Raw genomic sequence first — 12,578 nt, 5'->3', positions numbered from 1 at the left:
GGGCAGCCAAGCCAGTTGAGCAGGATGAGGACGTAGCACTGGTGGCAGGAGGCAAGAAAGGCAAAGGGAAGAAGCAAGCTTCCACAAGCGGTGGTGGAGGCAAAGGCAAAGGTAAAGGTAAACAGGGGAACAAACAGAAAGACTATTCCAAGGTGAAGTGTTGGAATTGTCAAAAGATGGGACACTATGCAGTTGTGTGTCCGGAGAAGAAGAAGAAGAAGGGGAAGAACCAGGACGTGGCAGCTTCAGCAGAGATTGAGGACTTTGTTGGTCGTTTTGACCGAGAGTTTGCGTTCACTACATGTGAGTCCTCTAGTGCAGGATCACCTGCCAAACAGGTTCAGAGGGAGCATGCTTTTCCCTCGATTAGCGGAGCATCTACAGGTATCTGGTATGTGGACAGTGGGGCTTCACGTCACATGACAGGAGTCCGTGAGTACTTCTCAGAGCTTTCAGAGAGTGGTATTGATATTGAGGTAGTACTCGGTGATGACAGAGTTGTTAGAGCAGTCGGGGTGGGGACAGTGACATTTCAGAGGGAGTCCAAACCTCCCTTGAAAGTGTCAGAGGTTCTTTATGTGCCAGGGATGAGGAAGAACCTCATATCCGTCTCAGCTTTGGAGGACAGAGGATATGAGGTACTGTTTAGGGGAGGACAAGTGTTGATGTATCCCAGGGGCGCTCCAGCTGATTCAGCTAGAGTGATAGGTGTACGCCATGCAAAGGTGTACAAGTTTGCATTTCAGCCCCTTTTGGCATTGAGCAGTAGTACCGACAGCAGAGCTAGCAATTTTGAGCTGTGTGAGATTTGGCACCGCAGGATGGGACATATGTATCATGGAGCCTTGAGGACATTGCGGGAGATCACTACAGGTGTGCCAGATTTCAGTACTGATCACTTTGATACTTGCAGAGGTTGTGCGATGGGCAAGTTTGCCAAATCCCCTTTTCCCAGCAGTGACAGCAGAGCGACGGGGATACTTGATTTGATTCATTCCGATGTGAGCGGTCGGATGTCTCATGTTTCCTTGAGTGGATATGAGTACTATGTTTTATTCATTGATGATCACTCCAGGAGGACCTGGATTTATTTTTTGAAGACCAAGAGTGAGGTCTTCAAGCGGTTTCAGGAGTTCAGAGCTCTTGTGGAGACTCAGACAGGTCGAAAGATCAAGTCCTTGAGGTCGGACAATGGAGGAGAGTACACCCTTGGAGAGTTTGTTGACTATTGTGCGGACGCAGGCATTAGGAGGGAGTTCACTGTTCCTTACAACCCCCAGCAGAACGGGGTTGCGGAGAGGAAGAACAGATCCATCATAGAGGCTGCCAAAGCCATGATACATGATCAGGGGTTGCCATTGTTCTTGTGGGCAGAGGCCTGCAACACAGCTGTTTACTTGCAGAACAGGAGTCCGCATCGTGCTTTGGGGCACATGACTCCGGAGGAGGCTTTCTCTGGGAAGAAGCCTGATATTGGTCATCTTCACATCTTTGGATGCATTACATACTCCTATATACCCAAAGAGAAGAGGACCAAACTAGAGCCCACCGCAGAGAAGGGTATCTTTGTGGGCTACAGTGAGACCTCAAAGGCCTTTCGGATTTACATTCCTGCACAGAGGAGAGTTGTTGTCAGACGGGATGTGAAGTTCGAGGAGGACAGGACCTTTAGGAGGTCACGGGAGTTAGAGTATCTGGATCAGCCAGACCCTCAGCAGCAGTTGAGTCAGTCGCAAGGATCCAGTGGGCAGGGATCAGGAGGATCCGGAGGTACATCTATGAGGATGTCAGGTCCATCAGTGAGCAGTGGCTCATCGAGCCAGAGGGGTGGTGCTCCGGGCAGCATGCAGAGCAGTTCACTAGGGAGTCCACTGATGGACAGTTCACACGGTACCTCAGCTTCTACAGGTTCAGGTGCAGGCAGGAGGACAGCAGACAGACAGTCAGGAGTTCAGGCTACTGATGATGATGAGGAGGAGGAGTTTCATTCTCCGGTGGAAGAAGTGCGCTCAGGGAAGAGGAAGCCCAAGTGGCTTCAGGACACCTTGAGAGATGCCACATCTGTTGCTGAGCCGAAGAGGCCGGTCAGAGAGAGTAGACCACCTGAGAGGTTTTGTAGTTATATGGCGATGGTTACCAGCATCCTTGACTCTGAGCCTTCTAGCTATGAGGAGGCAGCTAGCCAGCAGGTCTGGAGAGAGGCCATGCAGGAGGAGTATTCTTCTATCATGAAGAATGATGTTTGGGAGGTGGTGCCGAGGCCTCAGGGCAAATCCGTGGTTACTTCCAGATGGCTTTACAAGGTAAAGCATGCTGCAGATGGCAGCATTGAGAAATTCAAAGCGAGGTTTGTGGCTAGAGGGTTCTCCCAGGTAGAGGGAGTTGATTATGAGGAGACCTTCGCTCCCGTGGCTCGATATACTTCGATCCGCTCCATTATATCGATAGCAGCAGAGATGGGTTGGAAGATCCACCAGATGGATGTGAAGACCGCATTTCTCAATGGCTTCATACAGGAGGAGGTGTACATTGAGCAGCCACAGGGCTTTGAGGTGCATGGGAAGGAGTCCCATGTGTGCAGATTGAAGAAGGCCCTTTATGGCCTGAAGCAAGCTCCCAGAGCTTGGTACTCCAGGATAGATGCATACTTGCAGGGGATGGGTTTCACAAAGAGTGAGGCAGATCCGAACCTTTACTTTATTGTGATTGGTGAGGAGCCTCTCATTCTGGTGCTGTATGTGGATGACTTGATCATTACAGGTGCAGAGAGACTCATAGAGCACTGCAAGAGAGATCTTGCGGCGGAGTTTGAGATGAAGGACATCGGCTTGATGCATTACTTTTTGGGTTTGGAGGTGTGGCAGGAGGAGGGGCATTTCTTCCTGGGGCAGGGGAAGTATATTGTGGACATCCTTAGCAGATTCCACATGGAGGATTGTAGACCCATGTCGACACCGATGATCACCAACTGGAAGAAGCTTCATGCTTCGGATTCCGAGTTGGTGGATCCCACATTGTACAGGCAGCTGATTGGTTCCTTGATGTATTTGGTCAACACTAGACCAGATATCTGTTTTGCAGTCAACACGATGAGTCAGTTTATGTGTGAGCCTAGGAAGGTTCACTGGGTGGCTGCAAAACACATTTTGCGGTACTTGCAGGGGACAGTGGATTATGGTCTGGACTACAGGCAGGGAGATGGAGTGAGATTGGCAGGATACACTGATTCTGATTGGGCAGGTTGTGCTTCTGATAGGAAGAGCACTTCAGGGTGTTGTTTTGGGTTGGGTTCAGCAGTAGTGTCATGGTTCAGCCGGAAGCAGCAGTCAGTAGCACTGAGTTCAGCGGAAGCAGAGTATATGGCAGCCAGTCTAGCTAGTTGTGAGGCTATCTGGCTTCGCAAGATGTTGTTTGGCTTATTTGGTCAGCCGTTGAGACCTTCAGTGATTTACTGTGATAATCAGAGTTGCATTAAACTCACGGAGAATCCAGTATTTCATGACAGGTCAAAGCATATCGGGATCAGATATCATTTCATCAGAGACTATGTTCAGAAGGGAGCTGTGAAGCTTGAGTATATTTCCACTGATGAGCAGGTTGCAGATATCCTTACCAAAGCCTTACCACGGGGCAAGCATGTCTACTTCAGAGACAAGATGGGTGTGGTGAGGAACACCTTCCTCGGTAAGAGGGAGTGTTGAAATTTGGTACCGGAGGACAGGTGGTTCCCTTAGGCTTTGATCTTTGGCCTAGGGAAAAGTGTCCAAAAGAATTTAATTTTTCTCCTAAAGTGACTTTATAATTTTATAAAGTTAAATCTAATTTAAAAGTGACTTTAAGTGATAAAGTTATTAAGTCTAATTTTAAAGTGACTTTTATAAAGTCAATGAAAAATTAGAAAGGAAAAGTGACTTTGGAAATAAATGACTAAGTGGGTCTTTATTAAAGTGGGGTGAATTAAAAAATAGAAAGTGAGATTTAAATGAGCATTTAATCTCAACCATTGATCTAAATCTATTTCAGCCATTGGATTTAGAGATCATCCAAAAGTCACTTGGATCACCCAAAAGTCACTTGGAGTTATATTAAAGGAGGAAAAGGAGGAAAAGGTCATTCATTCTTTCATGAGCAGATTGGGAGAAGGAGAGCAAGAGAGCAAGAGAGATTTCTGAGCAGGAAAGAGAAGGAGACAGCAGCTTGGCACACATTCCAAGGCAGCAGTTGAGCAGATTTGTACAGCTAATTCAGCACATAGTGAAAGGCAGATTTTTGCACAAAAATCGAGGAGCAGTTTGCTGATTTTTCTGCACACAAAACGGAGGTCGTACAGCATTTATTGCTGTCCTGTTTGCTGTAATTTCCAGATTGCTGTGAGGCACGGGAAAGGAGATAAGTTGTAAATTTGCTTGCTGATTTTTGCTGAATAATTCTCACTGTAAAAAGACAAATTTCAGAAATAAAGAAGAGCTCTCAAACTGGTTTTCCCCAAGAGTTGTAGGGGGTTTTTCCAGGGTCAAGTTGACCAAAAATATCAGTGTTTTAATGTGTTTTAATGGCTGTTTTTAATTGTTGATTTTTAATTCTGCAATTTCCAGCATTCTGAAAAATTTCCAGAATTTGTGTTTTCAGCAATATTTATTTTTTTTCAGTCTGTTGAATGTATGGTTATGGGAATGGGCATTTAACTACATGGGAGAAATAAGGAGAAACTGAAAACCGGGGTGGGAAAACAGAAATTTTTACACTTGGACGAGGAGAATAGAATGAGAGGTTTGTCTATTGGCCAAGAAACCCCCTTGGTTTTCAGAAATGAGGGAAGGGAGGGGGGGTTTGAGGTGGGAAGTAACAATTTTGGTCAGGATTTTGTAAGAGGAGTTGCAAAGGGAGATAGGCCGAAATCGAGCAAAAGATGAGGGTTGATTTTCTTTGGGAATCAAAGCAAGGTGGGTGGTGTTGGTGAAACCTCCAATTTTACCTTTGCGTTGGACCCATTTGAGCATTTTGGTAAATCTTTTTTAATAATTCCCCAATAAGCTCGATAGAAGCAGATGGGGAAACCATCTGGAACTGGAGCTTTGTCAGGTTGGAGGGTCCAAATAGTTCTTATTTCTTCTTCATCGATTTCCTTGCTCAAATTGTCATTCATTTCCTTGCTGATCCCGCTGGGGAGATATTGTAGTAGATTTGAATAGTCTTCTTCTTTTGTTTCGGTTAGGAGAGCTTTGTAATGGTCTGTGGCTAGCTTTCGAATGGCATCTTGTGTGCTTTGATGATTGCCATCAGCATCCAAAATAGAGTTTACATTATTCCTTATTTTCTGGATGGTAGTATGCTTATGAAAGAAAACTGAATTCTTATCTCCCCTTTGAAGACAGAGTTGTCTTGACTTTATCCTTCATTTAAGTTCCTCTTCTCTATTTGCACGACACAGTTGTAGATAAAGATCGCTCTCTGGTCTTTGCTCTCCTGAGAAAGGCCGTGCTCTTCTATTATTCTATGAATACAATCTAGTTTGCTCTTGATCTCCTTTTTGTTCTTCTCAGGTTCCTTATAGCAAATTTTTGCCCATTCCTTTAGAGCCTGCTTGGTTTTTCTTAGCTTGGTTTCCCAAATGTAACCAGGGGACCCTTCAACATGCTGGCACCAAGTGTTTTGAACGATCTCTTTGACTGCTGGAATGCAATTCCACAGGGAACTATACTTAAAGGGAATGGGTCCAAGAGAACAGTGGGTTTCCAGAGTAAGAGTTATAGGATAATGATCAGAGGCAGAGAAAGGAAGGATGGTGGCATATCCCGCAGAGAAGGAGGAGAGAAATGTAACATTGATTAAGATTCTGTCAAGCCTTTCCATAATGTTGCCTTTACCCAACTTACGATTGCTCCAAGTATACCTTCGATTTTTAGGTGCAACGTCGATAAGATCATGGTCTTGCATGAGGTTTTCTAAATGAGCTCTGTAGGGATCAGGGGAGAAGCTACCTCATCGTTTCTCATTGGAGTGGAGAATAAGGTTGAAGTCTCCCCCAAAAACGATATTATAACTTTCTTCTGCATCTATGCTGGCTTTGAGATCATCCCAACAATGCTTCTTGTCTTTGAAATGGTTAGGAGCATAAACATTATAGATGACTATAATTTGTTTATCTGCTCTGTTTTCTAATACGGTTTTTATCCAATACTGATTAACGGTGTCCGATATGTAATTCCATATGCTGTGGTTCTAAAGAGTTGTGATTCCTTTGGAGGCTCCCCTGCCATTGTACTGCCTCTGCTGTTCTATGATTCCAAGCATTTACTGTTGACCCTGTTTTGTTTCATGCAACATAAAATTTTCCGGTTTCTCACCATGAATAAGATCTTTTAGGGCTGCTACTTTGGAAGGGTGCCTTAGTCTCCTATTATTCCAAGAGAGAAACTTTATCATTGAGTATGTGGGGTATGGGGAGGTGCTCGCCTCCCTTTGTCCTTGTGGATTGTTTCTTTATCATATTGCCCTAAAATATAAGATTCTATAGGGTTCTTGATGCCCATGGCGATATCTTTCTTTAGTGATTATATGCTTATAAGTATTAGAGAGTGGATGGTAAAATTGGGAGATTGTTTAGTGATTATACGATTATAGGTATTAGAGAATGGATGGTAAAATTGGGAGATTGTTTAGTGATTATGTGATTTTATAGGTATTAGAGAATGGATGGTAAAATTGGGATATTATTTATAAAAATTTTAGATATGGTTTTATATTATATTATTTTTATTTAACATTAATAATCTCTATTGGTTTACATTAACATTATTTCCATAATCCCCGGATGCGGGTGTCACCGAGCCAGGACATGGTGAGCCACATGCCCAGCATGTGCCGCCACGTGATGAACAAAGGGATTTAATGCCCCTCACCGCCGAGACGTTAAGTCGGGAGAAGCATGGTGGAATTCTTAATGAGGATGCTGGGAACGATGGAGAGCCTGCAGAGAGAATTCAATGCGAGCAAAACCCAAGGGAATGTCGGCTGGTTTAAGAGGGAAGGAATGTTGCAGCTCTGGGAGCAGAGTGCCGAGCAAGAAACTCAAATTTCGGAAGGAAAATGTGGCGCGACTGATACTGAGAGTGAAGGCATACATTTGGACGAGGTGTGCTTCCTGCTTGCTTATCCTGGGCGTGGTTTTTGGGCAGTTGAGCTCTGCCTCGAGTCAATTTGGGGACTGCACTCAATTGGAAGTGAGCGCAGTAACAACAGGCCCTCAAGCACAGTTCTGGAGCAAGTTGAGGGCGGCACTGAAACCATGGCGCGATTGTGGGAAAGACAGCCGTGTAGGAGAGGTTCTGGGCGTAGTGTGTCCTCACGTCCCCCTGCAGCGGATGTCCACCATCATTGCTGCTGTTGCTATTGCTACAGAAGGGCGGGAGCCACACCAATTCCAGCCAGTCAGTTTTTGGAGGCCGGCAGCTCCAGTGGAGGAGCGCCCATGCTTCCAGCGTTCGGCTCAGTCATTTTTACCCTGGGCAGCTCGCGGGATAATGCTGGCATTAACGCACACATCTCAGTTCTCTTTACGAAGGTTCCTGAGGAGAATGAAGAAGGAACGCAACTGGCCTCTGCTGAGATACTTCCAGAGGGCAATCGGGAGAAACGTCCAGTGTTGCAACCATCAACTGCAGAGGGAAATTCAGAGAAGAAGCTTCAGCAAGCCCCTACCCGACCTCAAGAGGAGGAGCCGCCGGCCACCGCGCAGGATCCTATGGCAATGTGAGCGGACATCCCAGAAGGCCAAGGCTGGAGCTACATTATGGAGGAAAAACCTGAAGATTAACTCCCAGAGACACCCACTGGCTCACATTCCTCTCTCTCAGGTCTGGGATAGGTTCGGGGTCTTAGCTGGTATCTGGATTATGTTAAATTTCTATGATTGTATGCTTTCAGTTCTTGTTCATGTTAAGTGTCTGTCTGTTATGCGTCTTGGCAAAGTCTGTTATGGGTCTTTCTGTTGGATGCCCCTGCGCGGGTCGTTTTGTTACTTTCTGAGATCAACTCGGTGTCATGTGTTTTGGTATAACCTGGAAGTGCTGCCCCTGCGAGGGCGAATTCTGAGTCAAGTAAAGCTACCCAAGGTGCCACAGTCGGCCCTGGGCAGCCTGTCTTTTTGCATGTAAAGTTTACCTGTATATAATATAATAGATTAGCTAGCTTTGCCGAAAAAAAAAAAACATTATTTCCATAATGTAATGTTTTTAATCATTTTTGTTTATTAATGAGACATTTTTTATTTATAATATATTTTATTTTTCTCGGCAAAGCTAACTAATCTATTTTATTATGTACAGGTAACATTACATTCAAAGAAAACTGGCTGCCCAGGACCGACTGTGGCTCCTTGGGTGGCACTGTTAGACTCAGAATTCTCCTTCGTGGGGCAACATTTCCAGTTTAGATCACAACACATGACTCAGAGATGTTCCCAGAAAAAACAAAACGGCCCACGCAGGGGCTTACAACAAAACGGCCCACGCAGGGGCTTCCAACAGACTTTGCCAAGCTTACTTCCCAAACTATAGTAGCCGTGAACATGCCCATGAACTAAAAGGAAACAAACAACGATATTAAACATAAACCAGATACTCACTGAGACCCAGTACCCATACCCGACCCGAGAGAGAGAAGTGTGTGTTGGAGAGTGCCTCTGAGAGTTAGTCTTCTGGTTTTTCTTCACGAATCCAGCTCCAGCCTTGACCTTCTGGGATGCCCTCCCACATCGCCATCCAGCTCTGGTTTTTGTGGTCCAGTGGTGCCGCCCGCTCTGGCTCTTGTGGTTGGGTGGGGGCTTGCTGAAGCTCCCCTTCCGAATTACCCTCTGCATTTGATGGCTGCACCATTGGGCGTTTCTCCTTGTTGCCCTCTGAAAGAACCTCAGCATGGACTGGTTGCATTCCTTCCTTATCCTCCTCCGGAACCTTTGTAAAAAGGACTGAGATATGTGCCTGAATACCAGCATTGTCCCGCGAGCTGCCCAGGGTGAAAATGACCGAGCCGAACGCTGGGAGCATGGGCATTCCATCATTAGAGCTGCCGGCCTCCAGAAACTGACTAGCTGGAATTGGAGTGACTCCCGCCCTCCTGTAACAATAGCAGCAGCAGCAGTGATGGTGAACATCTGCTGCAGGGGGACGTGAAGACTCCCCACGCCCCGAGCCTCTCCTACACGGCATCCTCTCACGCGGTCGCGCCATGGATTCAATGAATTCCTTGGCTTGTTCCAGCACAGTGCCTGAGAGCCTGTTGCAATTGCGTGCCCTCCCAATTGAGTGCTATTCACAAGGGAACTCGGGGCTAAGCTCAACTGAGCATAAACAAAGGCCCGAATAAACAAACAGAGCGCAAACCTCCTCTGAGCGAATGTCTTCGCTTTCAGCATCGACTGCACCGCATTTTCTCACAGTGATCTGAGTAACTGTCGCAGCACTCTGAGCCCAGCACTGTGATATTCCTTCATACTTAAACCAGCAAACATTCCCTTGAAACCTGCCTGCATTGAATGCTCTCTGCCTGCTCGCCATTGTTTCCAGCGTCTGCATTAAGGCTTCCATTATGCCGCTCCCGTCTTAACGTCTCGGCGGCGATGAGCATTGAAGGCCCTCGTCCCTCACGTGGCAGCACATGCTGGGCATGTGGCTTGCCATGTCCTAACTCAATGACACCCGCATCCGGGGTTTATTTATAATATATTTAATAATAATCTTTTTAATATATATATAAGTGAATAGTTATTTATATTGATATACTATTTTTTATTAATAAAAATATGGTTTTTGATTTTCCAAAATTAATGAAAGAATGTCTATTTAAAACACATGTAATTTTGAATGGAAGTTGATTTGGGATGTTGATGTAAAAGAAATATCTAAACAATTACATTTCAATTCATAAATTATCTATGAGAATTTGAGTTTATAATTTACTTTCGGGAGTGTGGGAGATTAATCATCTATTGAAAATTTTTATTTTTTTTTACTTCTAATGCTTGGTGTGCTCTTTCTTAACATTGTTGTGATTTTGCTTGGATTTAATAGTGCTTTCATTGCACATGACTGTGTCTTTACTCTATTTTTTTGTTGTTGTTAGCCCCTTTGCTTATTATGTTTTCACTTGATTCTTTTTATTCTTAGTCTCCTCTCTTAAGAAGAGATGTTAGCCCCCTTGCTTATTATGTTTTCGCTTTCTTTTTGTTGTTAGCCCCCCTTGCTTAAGAAGAGGTGTTAGCCCCCTTTTGCTTATTATGTATATACTTTCTTTTTGTTGTTAGTCCTCTTGCTTATGAAGAGGTGTATTGTCCTCTTCTCTTTCTAATACAACTTTGTCTAGTCTTCTATTGACATTCCTATTGGTGTCGTACTTGGATATACAACAATCCACTAATCTTTTTCCACCAACATATCCTCCATTTTGATCTTCTATAACCTATATCAGTTGAATTTCCATTGGTTGTCATCTAATTTCACCACAAGAATTGATCTCGAAGAAATACCACTGTAACAAGGTATACCAGAAGCTCGAGAAAAACCACTTAACTACAAAGGTGTTCCATTGAAGCCGAAACTTCCCTGATACCAAATGTAGGTTTTAACCTTATATGGAAATTAGTTATGAGCTAACTAAAAAAAATTAGAAAATATATAATGGTAAGAACAAAAAATATACAATTTTTCCCTAAAACCCAAAACTGGGAAAACCAAATTGATTTTTATTATCTTCTTTTGCGTGTTACAATACATTATATACATTTTGAAGCATTCATAAACCCCTAATCTAGTAACCGTGGATTAGAATATAACCGTAGCATATCTATAAAATACAATGTGCAAAACCATGGGTGGGTATGCACCACAATGAGTGTATCCAACCAACCACGAGTGGGTATTCCCAACAAAATAAATTAAGGCTTTGCCCAGAACCTTGTGTAGAGGGGCGATAGCCTCGCTATAACACCCTTGCTGCAACTAGCACAATGTAACAATGTGTGGGGTTAGTGGTGCAATGTATATAACACATACCAAACATAAGTATTCCTTTCCTCTTACTAACTCTTCTATATAGTAATTTTCCCATAAAAATAGTAAAATATACTTCTATAAAAAATAACTTTCTTGCATAGGTTGGAACTTATGAGTGAAATTGTTTACTTTCCTTTGTATTTGTTAATAGTGGATTTTTCATCCTTGATGACCTTGTAATGGTTAGCTCTCTACGTGAATATTTCATCTCGCATATACATGTAGAGACTTCTAAACACCACTCCACATAGGTTTAGGGGAATTAGGGGAACTACATCAAGTTCTACTTCATCATTGAAATCAACATTGGTAGGAAATCTAATTTCACATTAATTTTATGCCTTTAACTCTAAATCACTTTTTACCCATCCCAATGGATATGGGCTTGGATGATCACGAAGTTGCAATCCCAATTTCATGACCAACTCTATTGTAGTGAGATTTTCTTGCGACCTTGAGTTAAACAAAACATCAATCCCAATGGATATGGGCTTGGATGATCACGAAGTTGCAATCCCAATTTCATGACTAACTCTATTGTAGTGAGATTTTATTGCGATCCTCAGTTGAACAAAACATCAATCTTTGTCTTCTTGATCTATATCTTTATGTGGAGGAGCTTGGTCATTTCTTTCTCTTTCTATTGTTGTAGGTTACTCATAATCGCCTCCTTTTTCATGACCATCAATGTTGCATTGGTTATCGAGAAATTTCCACCAGTGTGTTGTTGCTTCCATATTTTGATTCCTCTGTCCCCCCCTTTCCACTCCCTTCCCTCCTTATAAGCATCCTGTTATTCCTTATGCTTTGATCCATTTTATTTCCCTTTCTTCAGGCCTATTTTCTCTAGGTATTATGCATGTACACAATCCTTGTCCAATGATTTGGGCTTGAAAAAGATTACTTGCTTCAATAGTTAGATTTGTAAACCCGCCAGATAATTTAGTAGTACATTTGGGTTATTTGGGGTATTTGGGGAGATATCCAACATTATGGCCATTTTTCTAAACTCTATGTTGTACTCCTATATAGTCTTCCCCCGCTTCCCCATGAAGTAGTTACACTCTATTCATCATTCCTCTACATATTTGACATGGTAAAATTTCAACCTTACAAGTCTTTTCAAGTCTTCCCACTTAGTCCTTAGAGGATCTCCCTCCAACCTCAAGGTCTCCATGTGAATTTCTCAATAGGTTAAGGCATGGCTCTCTAATTCTAGACGCACAAATAAAATCTTGTGTTCTTCGTTTACATGATGTTCAACACTGAAATAAACTTCTAATTGCTTCACCGAGTGATTTAGCTTCAAAACATCAATCTCACCTTGGTACAACTTGATATCAACCTTTGCTTCCATTTTAAATGATATACAATTTGGCTCGGTATGTATATCATTTTAAATTAAAGATTTAGACCTACACCACTTCAACTTGTAGACCCACTTACACCCCACAATCTTTCTCTCTTTAGGAAGTTCAACTAGGTCCCAAGTTTTGTTTTTCTTGGAGGTGTCCACCTCTTTTTTCA

Source organism: Pinus tabuliformis, chromosome 1_1 (assembly GCF_031772625.1).
Source record: "Pinus tabuliformis cultivar Carrire ecotype Pingquan chromosome 1_1, CPIR1, whole genome shotgun sequence".
Classification (NCBI taxonomy): domain Eukaryota; kingdom Viridiplantae; phylum Streptophyta; class Pinopsida; order Pinales; family Pinaceae; genus Pinus; species Pinus tabuliformis.
This window is presented reverse-complemented; position numbering follows the sequence as displayed.